A 19,551-nucleotide genomic window follows, 5' to 3' on the forward strand; every position below is an offset into this window, starting at 1 on the left:
TTCTAGCGGTTGTTTCCGTTTTCTGTAAGTAATTTGAGTATCAGTTGGCGTAGAACTCGTAGAAAACGAACTTAGCTTCGATAGATCGGGATGCGATCCACCGGCAGTACCCACTGCATGTTGGCGATCTGCGTACACTCATATTTACTCCGCAATGGATAATTTGTGCAGGAATATGAGTCGTCATTTGTTTGACCTAAATCTAACATTTTAATTATTTTATCAGATTGATGTCAGAACCAGGGCAAAGGCGAACGCTACACGTCAACAAATATTATGATAATTATCTTGATATTTACTGATGTATCTTGGGAGAGATCACAGCACACCCTACACCATCAATACTGACGGCAAGATAAATATAGCGATCTAGGTCCTGGGATCAGATCACAAGGATTTCCAGAAATCCAGCGATATATTTTGATCGGTCAATACACTACCCTACACGTCAATAAATATCGTAATCCGATAGTAAATATTGACGGATCACGTGAAGCGTTCGCGAAAGAGTTGCCCTGATTCAAGTGGTAGGTTGTTATTTGTAGGTTGCATACTACTTGAGAATTATCACCGTCACTGTATGACGAAAGGTTCGTCCAAATATCTATCTTTTTAGGGTTCCGTATTTTTAGTTTAACAACGTTTTCAATAAGTTTCAATTGAATTACGGTCGACTTCTTCAACTTCCATAAAACTCAGGAGATTTTTTGCTAGCCCTAATTTCATATCTCCATGTCAATGTCAAGCAAGTGCATATAAATGAAACAGATCAACATACGACTTATGATTTGGTATATAAAACGAAGTCAAGAAGTGTTTGAGCATTTCAAAATTTGAACCGTTACGGAGTCGAGTTCGTCTAGTCTAGGCGGATTTAGCAATGTATGGAATATTAACTAACTATAATATATTTGTGTACGGAGCCAACAAATACTGTAGTGTTTACGAAAAAATAATCTATGTTACTTAATATACAGTTTCGTTTTGTCAGATCAAATAAAGCTGTAATTTTGATAATATAAATGGATCTGATCAACATACGACTTTGGATTTGGTATATAAAACGGACCCAACAAGTGTTTATGGGTTTCTGAATTTCGGCCGTTACGGAGTCGATTCAGTTCAAGATCTTAGCAATAAAAATGTTGAGTATATCAATTTCTCCATGAATACGTTTGGCAACATCGCCCAAAAATTTGCGCCGTTGCCACTCCGGGCAAGATCTATGCAACGGGAGTCGAGTAATATCGGGGAAAAGGTGGAGTCAGGAATGCACGGCAGTCGGGCTGGATCAACTTAGTGCCCAAGTTGGTATTTATATATATATATATATATATATATATATATAGGTAGATACCATATTTTTATAATACCTTTTCCCTTCTTCCATTATATATTAACAAAAAAATGTTAATAAGTGTGCCTAACCAATTGTTCTTATTACGAGAATTTTGCAGTCGGCAACCGAACAAAAGGGCTACAGAGCGTCAGGTAGGTATTTAAAAATACGAGCTCTATATTGCATAAAAGGGGTTTTATGATGGGATAGATAACACTGGTGAGAGTTTTCGGAATGGATTAGTATTTGTTAAAATATTGTTATTTAAATGTAATTGTTAATTTTAAAAAGACAATGTAAAAAGTTTTTAACTTTGCTTTTGTCGGCATCATAACGCAAAACCACCCTTCTTTTTAAAAATTATGTCACATATTTTGCATAAATGAAAATTTAGTTGACTTTTCGCTCGCGATCAGGAAACATCTCTACTATCACTTACTGTAATCACTTTCTGAACACATTTGACTAGAAATAATATATATTTACATAATTAAAATATTTGTTTTATTTGTCAACCCTCCATCACTTTTTTTATTAATAACTATCTTTAAAACTCTCGGATGAATCGGACATACCATTTACTCTTCGGATGAATGGGGAAAATATCATAGGTATTTCAATATTTAATCAAATTTATCCGGATGAATCGGGAATAGATCATTTTTTTAACTGGCAATTTTTTATTTTTTTGTTCTAACAAGAATAAACATCAATCTGTCAAAAAGGGTTCGTTTGTTTTTTGAATATAGAATTTCCACAAATTTTTCGCGCGCTAGCTTAGGTACAATTTTTTTTGGATGGGATGCCAACAGTCGTCAATCACAAAAAATAATTAATATATCATAATTTTACAATCAATATGTAAATATATGGTAACAGTATTACACATATACGTTTAGCTGTTCAGTGCCAAGTAAATCACGATTTGCAGCAAGTTGAAGATTGCAGCAGATATGACTGACAGGTGCAGCATGGAGCTTAGTACAAAAACAGGTACCTATGCACTTCTCATATTAGTATACGAGTTCTTTTAATCATTAGGTAATTATGTTTATTATTTAATTAAGGAGTACGTAATATGTAGGTTTGACTGAAGGTTAGGTAAATGGTATTTTACGACTCTCTATCGGTCGACTTTTTTCCAATAGATAATAATTAAATAAAACAAGGAATGAGGATTAAAGTTAAGAGATAGGTAAGTTTTTTTATTTTATTTTTATAAAGACGATTTTTCTCTAATAGATTAACATTATCTGCTTTTCCAAAAGATATAGAATAAATGACTCATTTAAAAACTTTCTAATCGAATAGATAAAGATTCACGTAATCAAAAATCAAACTTGCAAATTTTAGAAATTCTATCTCAATAATTTTATTAAATTAAATAATACCTTATATTTAAAACAAATTAAGAGCGAAGATTTTGGGCTGAGCGAAATTTGTGACACCAAAAATCGAAAAAAAAAATGGATGTTTGTGTTTTGTTCGCTATTTAGGTATATGAAAAGTTCATATTTTAGATATATCCTTGGCATATATATACTTAGCAATATTCCACAATTACAAACTGTTCGATCAATTTGTTTAACGTGTCCATGTTTCTAATCGACCTTAATAACCTGAGTGCAAATGACGCAAGCACGATAACCTTATTAAAACCGCAGACATCAGGAATGTAACCAAATACAATATATATTTAGTGCTTGTTGATATGCCTATACATCCCAGTATTTCTGATATCACACAGAATGTTAGTAGTTTATATCATTTTATTAAATATTGAAGCCCAATTGCATAGTTCCTACTTCCTAGTATTATTATCGAACTTTTAGTAAATATTGGCAATTCCTACAATTTCGAATCTGTTTAAAATCGGTATAAAAAATATTATCTATTATAGAATATAATAATTAATGTTCTAACTGACCTAAACTAAATTATGAAAAAGTAATGTAAGTATATAATTCTCGTGTCGCGGTGTTTGATTTAATAACTCCTCCGAAACGGCTAGACCGATTTTCATGCAATTTGTGTGCATCGGGTAGGTCCGATTCTACACATCTATTTTTCCTACCCTGTGATAAGGTAAAACAACGTTTGCCGGGACAGCTAGAATTTATAATAAACTTTTTGAAGTGAAACTTCTTTAGGCGCGTTGAGAGTAAAATTTCAAGGTCGCGTCATGGCAATACCGTCACTTCGTGGAGTAAGGCGACGATTTTGGTATTTTTAAATCTTGCCAAAGATGTTTCACTTCTGACACGTGTGCTCGGCACACACGCCCGTTTTTTTAATTATTAATTATTCTATATTCACCCACACAATCTTTTGCGAAGCGAAGCGAACGCGAACTATATAAATCTAAGCTCTAGGACTAAAATATAATACAGAATACTAAGAGAATACCAGATAGAGATTTGTTACGTATAACACTTTCAAAGCAATAACGCAATAAATATTTAATTTCATACGTTTCTTGCAATGATTTAGCGCATTTCGCTCGCTTTCACTGTGTGTGCTTGTCAAAACTCAAAAGTGATCTCTTAGAATAAAACGTCATATACCTAGTTAGTGTACTGTGTATTATGACCTTATCATACGCTGTTTGAGGCCATAAAAAAGGTGCTTACTCAATATTGTTATAAAGATAATAATATTATTTTTAGTAGCGGTTGGATAAATTATTATTTTACTAATTACTTATTAGTTTTGGTAACATGTTTCTGTGTTTTTTTCGTTGCTGTACCCCTAGTGTGAGTTTGATCGAGTACGAAACGTTACTATCGCGTCTGCGTCACAGCCGAATTAGTATGGGAAATCGAACAGCGCCCCTAGCGGACGTATGGGGAAGCTTTGATTCCCCATACAAAGGACAATGAGTAATGGTGGGCCCACCTCTCAATAGAAGTGAGAAACTCATGAATGAATTGGTATTTTTATACCGAATAAAACTTAGTATTACATCAAAGGTTAAAAGTCAGTTCTTTCGGAGTTATACTGTCATAAAAGTGATCCCAATCCCTGCAATTAATTATCGTAGTTTACTTCAATATATTACCGAATAGTGTTAGAACCGTATTACATGTAAATTATTAATTACCGTAATAATTATATTATAATTTACCGTATTAATTGATCGAAACCAAGTTGGAAGAAACGCGATAACACAATATTATTGTACTGCTTGACCGGACGGCGAACTGTAGGTACTTGCGCTCATATAATATCTTTGATTTGGTACCTAGGAGTTGGGAGATATCAACCAGTCCTGGCCCCCGCGGCTTTTTTAAACGATGTAATTGTTATCGATGTACAGGACGATGAATAAATCTTATTTAAAGTGAAATACGTGTATTATTACCATTGTACCTTATAAAAATCCATAAATAATAAGTTAGATTAAAATACTTTAAGACGCCGAAAGTACTAACATTTGACCATAGTTGTAATAATAAATAATGTTCCGCTTAAAAAGCCCTATGCAATGGTATATCACATGTTACTATTGCGGGGTGGGCCCAGACTCCATACATTTGTTTCCCATTGTCCTTTCGCTGTGACGCAGACGCGATGGTAACGTTTCGTACTCGATGAAAACTCACACTAGCCACACTGATCTCGACTGCTTTATAGCGTAGATAATAAGAATTAAAATAAAAATCGCCTTAAAATATCATAACATGGGTGATGGGAATAATGCAGCTTTCTACTGGTGAAATTAAATACAATATAACAGAAGTTGTTCTTGAGTATATATCCATTAGAAACGTAACAAAAAAAGAGTGTGTGTACTTATGTACATGCGTTAGAAGTTATACTTCTTAGGTGTATGGAAAAAAAATACTAGAATATACAACTTGAACATAGTTATCAATTTTCATACCACCTAGAACTAACTTCATGCTGTTAAATTTAGGTGTCGGTGTGCGCGCGCATCGTAAAAATTCACTCTCATCATTTTTCTCCATCGCCAAAAGAAGTATAACTTCAAAAACAAAGATTTCTGATAAAATTTGGACGATACTGAACTTTTTTGTAGCATAATTGAAAATTTTTTGTGTCATAGTTGACAAAGAAGCAACTCCCCATATTATATGTATATACAGATATATATTGATGGGAGAGACAAAATACCTAGTTGCGGAGACAAAGTTGCTCGTGCGCGCTACCTCTGAGCTACCACCGTCAATGCACATTTGACATTTGCAAAGGCGTAGGTAATGAAAAAAAACAAATGCAATTTACACAGACTAAAACGAACGAATTGAATGAATTAGGTGTTTGCATATTGATACTAAAAAATTCAAGGTGTATTTTAAAACACTAATTACACAGTACACTTTAAAACTCGAAAGTGGGTCACTGTTACATCCTTATCATTAATAATCTCACACAAAGGCTTGTACACACGCCATAACAAAAAAGTGTTACGTTTAAAATAATATTTCAAAGGGTTCCGTATGATATTTAATTTTTAAGTAACCATTCTAGATAATATATATGCAAATTTTATTCAAAATATAAATTAATTGCCCCAAAACTGTGCCAAAACTCAATAGTTTATTTCTAAAATTGAGTTATTTGGCGGAAATCACTCTAGTGATATGATAGAATTCATTTTTTAGTATAATAAATTATTTTGTTTGACGTAACATATTAGAATATGTTGTTGATTACCTATATTATGAACTTAGTAAGTACTAAGTAGGCAAATTACTACTAATAATTTCATGAACTTATTCACATTTTTTGAAACACTTGACCTAGTTATTTTCAAAACCTGTAATATATTATCCTGTAAACAATACTTACTTGACATTTTAATAAAAACCCTGTTAAAGTAATTAATCATCTTTCTGACATTATGAGTGATCGCTCTTTTTAGGGCCAACTCTGGAGGTCATTAGACTCATAAATACGCTTTTAGCAAAACTCAAGTGTCTTCTTAAAAGTAGCGTTATGTAATAAAGAAAGAGTATTACTGAATAAATAATGTATGATGCTTCAATTTGTATATAAATCACTAGTCTCAATATGCGGTTTTGCTTGCTTCTTTACACAAATACATAACTGACTCTTTAAAAATATATTCAATGGAAAATATAAAATTCTAACCCAATTTAAAAATATTATAAAACTGGTAATGCAGTTGACTCTTCAGTCTTACTAAAATATTACCTTTATTTGCTATGATGTCGCCTAAAATTATAATCTATAGCGCTACAAACATCTAAAATGGAAAGTGTTGGATTGCATGTGCAATGAGCCTAATTTAAAGTATGTATGTAATTAATGTTGCATTAGATAGTAGACACCAAGGGTCCCCGTCCCCCGGGGAAGAGACGCGGGTTGTGTGGGCATCCATGTATGCAATATATTATGAAGAAATACATATAATAACTGAATATTAATCGATTGCTTAGTGCTCACATATGACATTTAAACGACAAACAAACATTGAAATAATTTATACCTAGATGCTGTGCCTAGATGATTTGATATTGATAATAATGCAAGTCGTTTTTCCTTTTTCTGAACTTAGCTATTATGTAAAATGATAGAAAATTGAAAAAATGGATAAAACAATGTTCCTATATTTAATTTTTTGAAACCGATTCTTGCCATGCGCAAAAAATGACGTACGTTTTATATTTTCCTTTTTATCTATTAAAAATAATTATAACTTTCTGCGATTTCGCGGCACTAGCGTCATTCAAGAGTTATCTAATTATAAATAGACGTAATTAGTGTAAAATAATGCTAAAAGATAAGAAATCAAATCAAAGCTAAATGGGCATGGATGTGAACTGTTATGATGTAACCACTTTCCCTCATACAATGCAGTTACGATGCAGTTTTTACGATAATGTAGTGAGAATCTCTAATTAACTGGATTATTTAATATATTTTAATGTTAATTGAAGTAAGCACTTAATTGTGCAGATTGTTAGTGAATTTTTTTCGTATCTTACTTTAAGCTTATATTATCTGTGGCTGTGTGAGTGCATTTTGTAAAATATATAAAAATATGTATAAGTATCTTTAACAGGTACCTAGTATCTATTTTTGGTGTAAAGCAATTTATTATATTCATGAAATAACTATAGGTTCACTAGAAATAAAACTAATTTTCATTTGATTCATAAAAAAATTATTTTGTTTTTTGTTCTTTTTTTTCTGTACATTTATTTTGTCCGGAAAATTTTAATCTGCGTCATCGTTACATTTAATTGTTCTAAATTCGAATAAATAATAACCAATCACGTTTCATCTCGCGAATCACATGACGGGACCTTCGCAATGATGCGCCGACGCAAATTGATGTCACGGGATCGAAATTGAAATGTTTTTATTCGCCATATTGAGTTTATTAAAGCTTTATAAATGTTGTTTATGAAAATTATGATGTCTTTGATAAACGACGTAATCTCATGTATCTTAAAGTACCTAATATCGAAGCTTATATCACATCTCTATAATAATATAAAAATGAATCGCAAAATGTGTTGGTATTCGAGAACGGCTGAACCGATTTCGTTAATTATTTTTTTTAATATTCCTTGAAGTTCGAGGATGGGTCTTATGGAGAGAAAACGTAAACATGTACCACGGGCGAAGCCGGGGCGGACCGCTAGTATAGAGGTAAAAATGAATCGCAAAATGTGTTGGTAAGCGCATAACTCGAGAACGGCTGAACCGATTTCGTTAATTATTTTTTTAATATTCCTTGAAGTTCAAGGATGGGTCTTATGGAAAGAAAACGTAAACATGTACCACGGGCGAAGCCGGGGCAGACCATTAGTTAATCTATATTAGTAATGCTATAAAGTTGAAGAGTTTTTTGTGTGTATGGTTGGACGCGCTAATCTCAGAAACGACAGTTTTTATTTGAATAATTATTTAACTGAACTGAACCAATACGAGCGGAGCAATGCGGATAAAATCTCGAATTAATTACGAAAGTAACATATTTTGAAAATTCATTCACTAAAGATTTTAGATTAGAACGTGATTATAATATGAAAGCTAAGTTCTAGTACTTAGTAGTAAGTACAATAGCTAGTCAATACGAGGTAAGAATATAACTACAAACCATTCTTGTTATTATGGAAGTAATAGCGGAACTACGACTTTTCTTTGTTAGGCATTTCCGATTTCCTATAGTTATATTCGGATGCATTCACAATCTTGTTACATGCCGGATGAAGAAAATGTTGGAAAATATAATTATGTATATGAATATCTATACTTACCTATACTACATTCATACTTATACTAAATTCATACTATACCTAAAGCTGAAGAGTTTGGTTCTTTGTTTGTTTGTTTGAACGCGCTAATTTCAGGAAATACTGGTCCGATTTGAAAAATTATTTCGCTGTAGACAGCCCATTTATCGAGGAAGGATATCGGCTATAATATATTATCACGCTAAGAACAACAGGAGCGGAGAAATCCGAGTAAAACCGCGGGGCACAGCTAGTTCCAAAATAAAATGTCACTACTGCAATTTAATTAAACCTATGTTTTTGTTTTGGCTTAGAAAATCCTACGTCATACATTTAACAAACATTTAAGAAGTAGGGGAGGAATATAGAACATCAATTTCAAACGTGTAGTTTAGAAACCTTTTGATAATATTTAATTAAGTAACTAGTTAAGTAATAGTGTAAAATGCTGGTTAAAAATTATATCTATAATGCTCACTTTCGTCTGTGTGGACTATAAACAGGATTTCGGAAAAAAATCTTGATCGTTTTAAAACTCTGTACCAAAGAAATAACGTCAAGATGCATTAATTATTTTCATGCATAATGAGCTAATTTGTAAGCAATATGATCACATGACTTCCCCCCAATGGGCACTTGGAATTATAAACAAAAGTAAACTTTATTCCCTTGAATTCAAGTACATTTTACAACGATAAGGAACCTCTACGTGGGATGTGTTATTAGTATGCATGGAAGGTTCTGAAATGTTCTATTGTATATGACAAGATGCTTGAATTTTTATTTGGCTTTGCTTGCTTTTATTAACATTGTATATAATTATGTGTTCGTCGCCATGTTTAAAACTTTGACGTATATGGTATCTTAATTATAAGTTGTTTCGAAGCTTTTCTATTACAATAAGATTTAGCAATAATGGCTTCAGGTTTATTTAGAGCTTTATACACATTTCCATTTGTGATATGGTAGGTTGTATTATTGTATAGGAAATATTAATCTATACTAATTTAGTAGCATATAAATTCTTATAAATTTTTCCAGAGAGCTATAAAATGATTTTTAATCAGTTACTAAGTAAACGAGATTTCCAGTATAAAATATATGTGTAATACTTAATTGAAAACAAACAGTTCATAACACTCTCGGTGCTGTGCAAATGTACAGTCATTTTAGCGTTTATAAATAAGTATACATATTTCAATTTTAATCACATGTCACAATACAATAATGATATATCAAATAAAATGGCAACACATATCAAGTGCGAGCGGAAACGACCAGTGTTACAAGTTAATAACACTTGTGTATAGCTGGCAATTATTCTGTGCAGAGTGGATCGCCATAGTGATACGTAGGGTTGTCAGAAAAATTATTTGACAGAATCTACATATATTTGTTATTTTATTTTGTGTGTATGATATATGCCAGCCAAAAATTTGTGTTTTAATGTCGTAAAAACTTTTGAAATTAACAAGAGAGTAAAAAGAAAAGTTAAGTATTATTAAGAGTAAATAATTTTTCAGATCAGAAAGTCATATGAACATAATATGAATCATCCTGTTGACTTGTCTAGAGGGACAATCATATTTATAATGCTATAATCGCGGATGTCCGTGGGTGGTGATCGCTTGCCATCCGGTGACGCGAACAGACTCTGTTGCTTTTATTTATTTTGGTTCAATATATTCTCAAGCAGTATTATGAAGAAGCATGCTTTTTTTCAAAAGGCACATAATATGTATTACGTAATTAATTATAGTCATAGTAGCTTAGTTTGTTTGTATCGATGATATGTATGAAGCGCCTAACAGATTTGCATGACCTTGGTAGGTACATCGTTAAAATAATTTAGACTATTTTTCCTCCCTGGAATAAAACTTCCATGGAGTTACAATATGATTATGAAAATTATATAACACACAGCGGTTACCTGATATTGTTAATTGCACGTGAGTAACGGCTCGCTATATTTTCATAGGTAAATAAATTTAATTAAATTATGAACACTGGCAACCCTATTCAAATTATGCAGATGGCAACCACTTACATCATCGTTTCGCTCCAAAATCTGAGACGATTTCCGGACTCGTTACTTCACCCGATCACTATAATTGATTTTTTATCACCGATGTTTGGATATACATTACGTTTTATTGTTAAATGCAATTTAATTACGTTAAAAATACGTTTATAATGAGAACAGGTTTGCTGTTAAATTTGCCGTTCACTCAATTAATTGATCAAGTTTTTTTTTCTCATACTGTAAAGTGTAAAATGCAATCTGATATAATTCTCTTATAAGCAAAAATTATAGCTTCTTTGGATATAAATTTAAAATCAGTTGGGTCCACAGGTTGGGTCACTAACTATGAGGTGTGACCGTGTGAGTTGTGACCTCCGTTAAAGGATGTTTCTGAAAACATTTCCATTATTCCTAGTATCTTAATCTTTATTTTTCTTTACATCTGCCTTTTTACTCGTCTAAGTTTCGAATCAAGTTTTTATAATAAAATAAAACGAGCAAATTTAGATACAACCGTACTAAACTAGATACTAACCTAGAACTATTTTATAAATAAATAATATCGATTTCATTTTCAATTTCTAATACTTTCAAGCACCAAGAATTCTTGGTACATCTCTAATAAAACGATTTATAATCTGTTTCAACTTCCAACAGCATTCACATAGTTGATGTGTGCCACTTGCAATCACTTGCTGTAAATTATTGGTAGCTTTCTGTAGGTACTGGGAGAAGATGGTAGTAACTAGTAATAGATCAACTTTCATATAATGATCCTATAATATAAAAACAAATATGAATCATTCTTGGGTAGAGATCTTGGTAGAGATGTATGAATGAAAAAAGTTGACGTCTTAGAATTGATTGGAATATTGATTTAAATAGGTATAAGTTGTTATTTATAATTTTCTTTATAAGAGAACTAGCTTACCGCCCGCGGCTACGCCCGCTTTGTCTCAAACCTAATAAATTATACACTAAAACCTTCCTATTAAATCACTCTATGTATTAAAAAAAACCGCATCAAAATCCGTTCCGTAGTTTTAAAGATTTAAGTATACCTACAAACTAAAGGGACATAGGGAAATAGGGACAGAAAAAGCGACATTGTTTTATACTATGTAGTGATATTTGTTATAAAATAACGATCTATTCCCGATTCATCCGGATAAATTTGATTAAATATTGAAATACCTATGATATTTTCCCCATTCATCCGAAGAGTAAATGGTATGTCCGATTCATCCGAGAGTTTTAAAGATAGTTATTAATAAAAAAAGTGATGGAGGGTTGACAAATAAAACAAATATTTTAATTATGTAAATATATATTATTTCTAGTCAAATGTGTTCAGAAAGTGATTACAGTAAGTGATAGTAGAGATGTTTCCTGATCGCGAGCGAAAAGTCAACTAAATTTTCATTTATGCAAAATATGTGACATAATTTTTAAAAAGAAGGGTGGTTTTGCGTTATGATGCCGACAAAAGCAAAGTTAAAAACTTTTTACATTGTCTTTTTAAAATTAACAATTACATTTAAATAACAATATTTTAACAAATACTAATCCATTCCGAAAACTCTCACCAGTGTTATCTATCCCATCATAAAACCCCTTTTATGCAATATAGAGCTCGTATTTTTAAATACCTACCTGACGCTCTGTAGCCCTTTTGTTCGGTTGCCGACTGCAAAATTCTCGTAATAAGAACAATTGGTTAGGCACACTTATTAACATTTTTTTGTTAATATATAATGGAAGAAGGGAAAAGGTATTATAAAAATATGGTATCTACCTATATATATATATATATATATATATATATATAAATACCAACTTGGGCACTAAGTTGATCCAGCCCGACTGCCGTGCATTCCTGACTCCACCTTTTCCCCGATATTACTCGACTCCCGTTGCATAGATCTTGCCCGGAGTGGCAACGGCGCAAATTTTTGGGCGATGTTGCCAAACGTATTCATGGAGAAATTGATATACTCAACATTTTTATTGCTAAGATCTTGAACTGAATCGACTCCGTAACGGCCGAAATTCAGAAACCCATAAACACTTGTTGGGTCCGTTTTATATACCAAATCCAAAGTCGTATGTTGATCAGATCCATTTATATTATCAAAATTACAGCTTTATTTGATCTGACAAAACGAAACTGTATATTAAGTAACATAGATTATTTTTTCGTAAACACTACAGTATTTGTTGGCTCCGTACACAAATATATTATAGTTAGTTAATATTCCATACATTGCTAAATCCGCCTAGACTAGACGAACTCGACTCCGTAACGGTTCAAATTTTGAAATGCTCAAACACTTCTTGACTTCGTTTTATATACCAAATCATAAGTCGTATGTTGATCTGTTTCATTTATATGCACTTGCTTGACATTGACATGGAGATATGAAATTAGGGCTAGCAAAAAATCTCCTGAGTTTTATGGAAGTTGAAGAAGTCGACCGTAATTCAATTGAAACTTATTGAAAACGTTGTTAAACTAAAAATACGGAACCCTAAAAAGATAGATATTTGGACGAACCTTTCGTCATACAGTGACGGTGATAATTCTCAAGTAGTATGCAACCTACAAATAACAACCTACCACTTGAATCAGGGCAACTCTTTCGCGAACGCTTCACGTGATCCGTCAATATTTACTATCGGATTACGATATTTATTGACGTGTAGGGTAGTGTATTGACCGATCAAAATATATCGCTGGATTTCTGGAAATCCTTGTGATCTGATCCCAGGACCTAGATCGCTATATTTATCTTGCCGTCAGTATTGATGGTGTAGGGTGTGCTGTGATCTCTCCCAAGATACATCAGTAAATATCAAGATAATTATCATAATATTTGTTGACGTGTAGCGTTCGCCTTTGCCCTGGTTCTGACATCAATCTGATAAAATAATTAAAATGTTAGATTTAGGTCAAACAAATGACGACTCATATTCCTGCACAAATTATCCATTGCGGAGTAAATATGAGTGTACGCAGATCGCCAACATGCAGTGGGTACTGCCGGTGGATCGCATCCCGATCTATCGAAGCTAAGTTCGTTTTCTACGAGTTCTACGCCAACTGATACTCAAATTACTTACAGAAAACGGAAACAACCGCTAGAACAAGATTGCAGATTTAGTGATGATATGAAGGATATTCGGTCGGAGTTGAGCCGTATTTATTACTTGAAAAATATGTATGCTCAAATAAACAAATAGTAAACAAAATTCATGAAAACATTTCTGAGGTAAAAATACAAATTACCGAAATTAAATCGTCGAACGAACAATCTTTGAATTTAATTTGCCAAAATACGAATCAAATCAATGAAATTAAGTCATCAGCATGTATGATAATTATTACTGAACAAAACATATTGAAGAGTGCTATTTCTCAATTAGAATCCCAGATAAACCAGGGTGAGAGTAACATAAAATCACTGGAATTAAATCTTCAATCAATAAATCAGTCAGCCAACCCATCGGGTTTTACGTCTAAAAATCAACTTCATATAAATTAAAACTTAATCAAGGAACTACGGGACAGAAAGAGCCGCGAAAAAAATGTAATTTTTACTGGTTTCCCAGAAAGACATCTTATAATTCAGAGGAGAGGAAATCTAAAGACAACTACGAAATTTTAAAAATTACCTCACTAATAAGTTCAGACCTACCGAAGCCAGTAAAAATATATAATTATAAATAACCTTAATTCAAACTGTAGTACAGGTCTTGATGGTATTACTACAAAAGCAATTAAATGCATCAAAGAAAAATTAAATCATACTTTAAGCGACTGTTTTAACCAAGCCATAAGTCATAGACGTTTTCCGGACTCGTTAAAAATAGCGAAGGTAACTCCTATCTATAAGAGTGAGTATTCGGTTTTGGCAGTATTGTCAAAATATTGGAGAAGATTTTACACACGAGATTACAAAAATATTTAGACTCATTTAATTTTAATTCAGTGCGTCAATACGAATTTAAGCCAAAAAGTGAGCTCTGTGAGCGACTATGGACCTAACTATTAAAATAAAACAGAACATTGACGCAAACAATATAGTTTTGGGAGTGTTTATTGACCTACAAAAGGCCTTCGATACCGTTTCTCACGAACTTTTAATAAAGAAATTAACATCAATTAACATTAATGGTAAAGCACTAGATATGCTGAAATCATATTTAAAAAATCGATCACAAATAGTTAAAATAGATAACCACGATAGCATTCCCTTACCAATTACATGTGGCGTACCCCAAGGTTCGATTCTAGGCCCATTGCTTTTTTTAATTTATATTAATAATTTACAAGATTTAAAGCTAAATGGTCACCTAACACTTTATGCGGATGACACCTGTCTGTTTTATTTTGGTCCTTCTATACATGACATGATAGCGCAAGCACAAAATGAATTAAAATAAATATATCTAAATTCAAAGCTCATAAAAAAATTATTCCACCACACGCTCCACTTAAAATTAACGGTGTTGTATTAGAACATAAAACCCACGAGAAATAACCTAGATTTGCGAATCGGCAGCTCTCTGAAAAATAAATTATCAGCACTTCTTAGATCTCTGCGTAATATTACTTCTTGCCTTCCTCATAAATTACGCCACACCATCTACAACACGTTAGTAAAGCCGCACCTAATGTATTTAATAGTAGTATGGGGGAGTGCTTACAAAAATAAATTAGCGCCACTCCAAATTTTACAAAATAAAATCATTAAAACTGTCTTTAACTATCCTTTTTTAACTTCTACAAATAAAATCTACGACGACACTAAAATAATGAATTTAAAACAATTATACTTTTATAATACGTTTATGTTCATCCGCAAATCGCTACATAAAAACATAAATACAAATATTATAATCTCAACATCAAATCGTCACTATCCTAATAGACGAGCTAGCTATCTTGCCCTCCCAAAGATCCGAACAAATTATGGAAGGCGAACGGCAACATACGTTTTTATAACGGGAATAAACTTCTTTAAACCTTCAAGTGGCTAAGGCCGCAAGCGACCAATGGCTGAGCTCGGTGGGCTCTGATTGGCTCATTTGAATCGGATCAACAAGAGCTATAACGCAAAAAAGGTGGATTTGTATAAAAAGCACGTAATTATTATTATTACTGATCGTGACACTTGTGGCTCCGTTCGGATCCACATACGGACGGTGGTGTGGCAATGGATCCACAAATACCAACCGGATCAACAAGTGAAAACGGATCAAATAATTACTAACTATATGGCACGTTTGATCAACATAGTGCCCGTGGAGATATCTATATATATATATATATATATATATAAAAAAACCGACTTCCAAAAGGTAAAAATAATAAACCTTCCCGACTTCTAACACGTACTTAGAAGTCGGACAGGTATATTCAATTCACTTTTTAGTGTTGTAAGAAGGGTACAACACGAAATTTCAAGCGAGAATTCGTTACGTATGTAGGTACTTCTTCTTCTTTTAAAAGTCGGTTAGTCTCTATCTACATTCGTATGCAAAGTTACAACACGATACGTGCAGTAGAAGTTAGTGTACATCGTCTCGCAAGTTCGAGAAATCGACCGATTGTCTCCGCCTGGAAACTACTGGATCGATTTCAAATATTCTTGAAATGGGCCCACTCGGAATATATTTCGGGTCGAATGTAAAAAGAATCACATCAATCGGTCAACGCGTTTGGGCGCTATCGATGTACAAACACACAAAAAAACACAACTCGGCAGTTGAGACCCTCCTCCTTTTTGGGAAGTCAGTTAAAAAGTGAAAAAATATTGTAAAAAAGTGAGTACTTGTATTTATACATACATATAATTTGTAATACCTAATACAGTATATTAAAAATATGAGTTAATATATTTTAAAATATTTTTTCTGCTATCTATACTTTTTCTTGTCTTATTTAAGGATATTTTCATGCCGGATGAAAAGGGAATATTTTTTCGGATGAATTGGTAATTATATAATTATAATTTGGATTTCGGATGAATCGGGAATATTTTTTCGGATGAATCGGGAACTAAAATAATTCGGATGAGTTTTGCGGATGAATCGGTAATAGATCAAAAAAAAAATGAAGGTAGGTACTGAAATGAATTGCATGCGGAACTTAATGAATGCATTATTCAACGGTACACTTAACAGTTTTATCTTTAAAGTAACTTTCAATTTAAATCATGTTTATCGTGATATACAGTGCATGACGCATCAATCAATTTAATTTTTTAACTTTTTTATTTATCGTTTATAACAAAGATTGGAATAATGCGGATTCACATAAATGTACGTGATACGTAGACGCAACGCGCGTTGAGTGATCGCCGATCTCTATAGGATTAGGAATTCGTGTTTCGTCAGTTGGTTTTTAGCGCGCAGCCACGTCGGGCGCGCCCGCACGACATCAATTTGAAATTCGAATTTTGTATTTATTTTTTATTTCGAAAAATAGAAGCGAGATTTTGAATTGAGAAATTATTAACTTTTTAATTTTGTGCTAGTGTTGTGCTGTTGTGAATCGGAACGCATTGGAGAGCTGTTTTCACTTTTCGCTCGCGGGAGTGAATTGTAAGTGCATTTGCAAAATATTTTTCGTAATTTCCTCTGCCGCTTTCTTTTTAATTATTCTAATTTCGAAATATGTTTTAAATTTAGCTGGTCGAAACAAACTTTAATTTAAATGTGAAAGTATTAGCTAAAGATTTAAATTATTCTGTAAATGCAAATTAATTTTATGCATTGTTTACGCTCATTAATTTATATGGTCGGTAATGACTTAATCGTATATTATAATGACCTAATTAGAACGAGTCCATAAACTTGAAACAACTTCGTCTTTCCTTTCCTTAGTATTAAACACTCTTTGTGGATTCAGTTTGTGTACTTAACTACTTATGTAGTTTTAAATAGGTAAATAACGAAAATGTCTCTCATCACTTATTAATAATAATAATTATGCCATCAATTAAAATGAATTATAACTATTCAAAATATTTTAAATTTAAAAAAAGCAAAGCGGCCTTCCATTTTCAAATTGGTGCCTGCTAGACGAAATTTTAATGGAACCAATCACAAATCACCAATCACCAAGACACGAGCTTTCAAATAAAAAATGCATCAAATTGTTTCTGCCAATCACAAATTCTGAGGTACACAACACCCTAAAAATACAGTCGAATTAGATTTCGATTGGATACGGATGCGGTTCTCCGTTTTTGAAGTCAGTTCAAAATAAAGGAAAAAAAAAGTTGACATAATTATTCAAAAACTAGCTTCCGCCCGCGACTCCGTCCGCCTGGATGTCGGTCTTCGCGTGGATGGTTTATTTCTCCATTTTGAGACCTCTGACAATAACATCTTATAAATATCTATTGGACCCAATTCCCAAATACGGTTAGGCCTATAATAATACGCAACGTGTGTTCGCGGTTCTACGGAACAACGTCTATGGATAAAACTGAAAAATTAAGATTAATTTTTTTCTACGTATTTTTCCAGGATAAAAAGTATCCTATTTTACGCCCAGGATAATAAGGTATAATTATACCAAGTTTCATCGAAATCGAACCGCTAGTTTTCACGTGATGCCTTCACATACAGACAGACAGACAGACAGACAAAAATTTTTTTAATCACATATTTGGGTTTGGTATCGATCCAGTAACACCCCCTGCTATTTATTTTTTCAATATTTTCAATGTACAGAATTGACCCTTCTACAGATTTATTATATGTATAGATAGCTTCCGCCCGCGACTCCGTCCGCGCGGATGTCGGTCTTCGCGTGGATGGTTTATTTCTCCATTTTGAGACCTCTGACAATAACATCTTATAAATATCTATTGGACCCAATTCCCAAATACGGTTAGGCCTATAATAATACGCAACGTGTGTTCGCGGTTCTACGGAACAACGTCTATGGATAAAACTGAAAAATTAAGATTAATTTTTTTCTACGTATTTTTCCAGAATAAAAAGTATCCTATTTTACGCCCAGGATAATAAGGTATAATTATACCAAGTTTCATCGAAATCGAACCGCTAGTTTTCACGTGATGCCTTCACATACAGACAGACAGACAGACAAAAATTTTTTTAATCACATATTTGGGTTTGGTATCGATCCAGTAACACCCCCTGCTATTTATTTTTTCAATATTTTCAATGTACAGAATTGACCCTTCTACAGATTTATTATATGTATAGATAAAGTACCTATTCCTAAAAACGTTACCTATCAATGATAATCTACATAACAAACAATAATTTTGTTTGTTTGAGCGTGTTAATTTCAGGAACTACTGGACCGATTCGATAAATTATTTCAGTGTAAAATTTATTCATCGGAAGACCAACAGGAGCAGATAAAACTGCAGGGCACATTTACTACTTACATATGGCTGAAGAGTATGTTTGACTGTGTTATTCGTAGGAACTTCTGGACCAATTAAAAAAAATATATTTTACAGTTGGACCATACGTAATCGCTGATGCTATTGGGCTAGTTACGGGCGATGCCGGGTGCACCGCTTTATTTAAAATGATATCAATGAAAAGTTATCTATCAGTTTTGAAGGTTTTTTGCTACGCAAATGAGATTTTCTAAGACTAAGATAAAATTGGCAAACACTGGTTATCTTTAAGATTAGATGTGTTTTGTTTTTTTCGTCAAATTGTTTTCACCTTCACTCATATTACAATGCAATGATTGTTCCTTAATTTAGGAGGGAAACCTTGACTGTAACTGCTGCGTTCTGAAATTCAAACATTACTTATGTTTTAAAAATATTCACAACTTTTTATAAAACACACAGATTATTTTAGCACCAAAAAAATCTAGAACAACTGTTCTGCATTTCTCCTTTGATGTTTTAGGTAAACATCAAATTTTTGAAGATTTTTTTAAACTGGGCACTAGGTAT

At 32.7% G+C, this 19,551-nt stretch overlaps 1 protein-coding gene across 1 annotated transcript in view; it reads left to right on the top strand.

Moving 5' to 3' along the window:
• Positions 1–16,964: 16,964 nt before the first annotated feature.
• LOC123697798 (SH2 domain-containing protein 4B-like) overlaps positions 16,965–19,551 on the top strand; it is a 35,871-nt gene continuing 33,284 nt past the window's right edge. Inside the window, exon 1 of the mRNA XM_045644351.1 lies at positions 16,965–17,197. The gene's annotated coding sequence lies outside the window, so the exon portion shown is untranslated. The remainder of the gene's footprint in view (positions 17,198–19,551) is intronic.

The sequence above is a fragment of the Colias croceus genome, chromosome 15 (genome assembly GCF_905220415.1).
Source record: "Colias croceus chromosome 15, ilColCroc2.1".
NCBI lineage: Eukaryota > Metazoa > Arthropoda > Insecta > Lepidoptera > Pieridae > Colias > Colias croceus.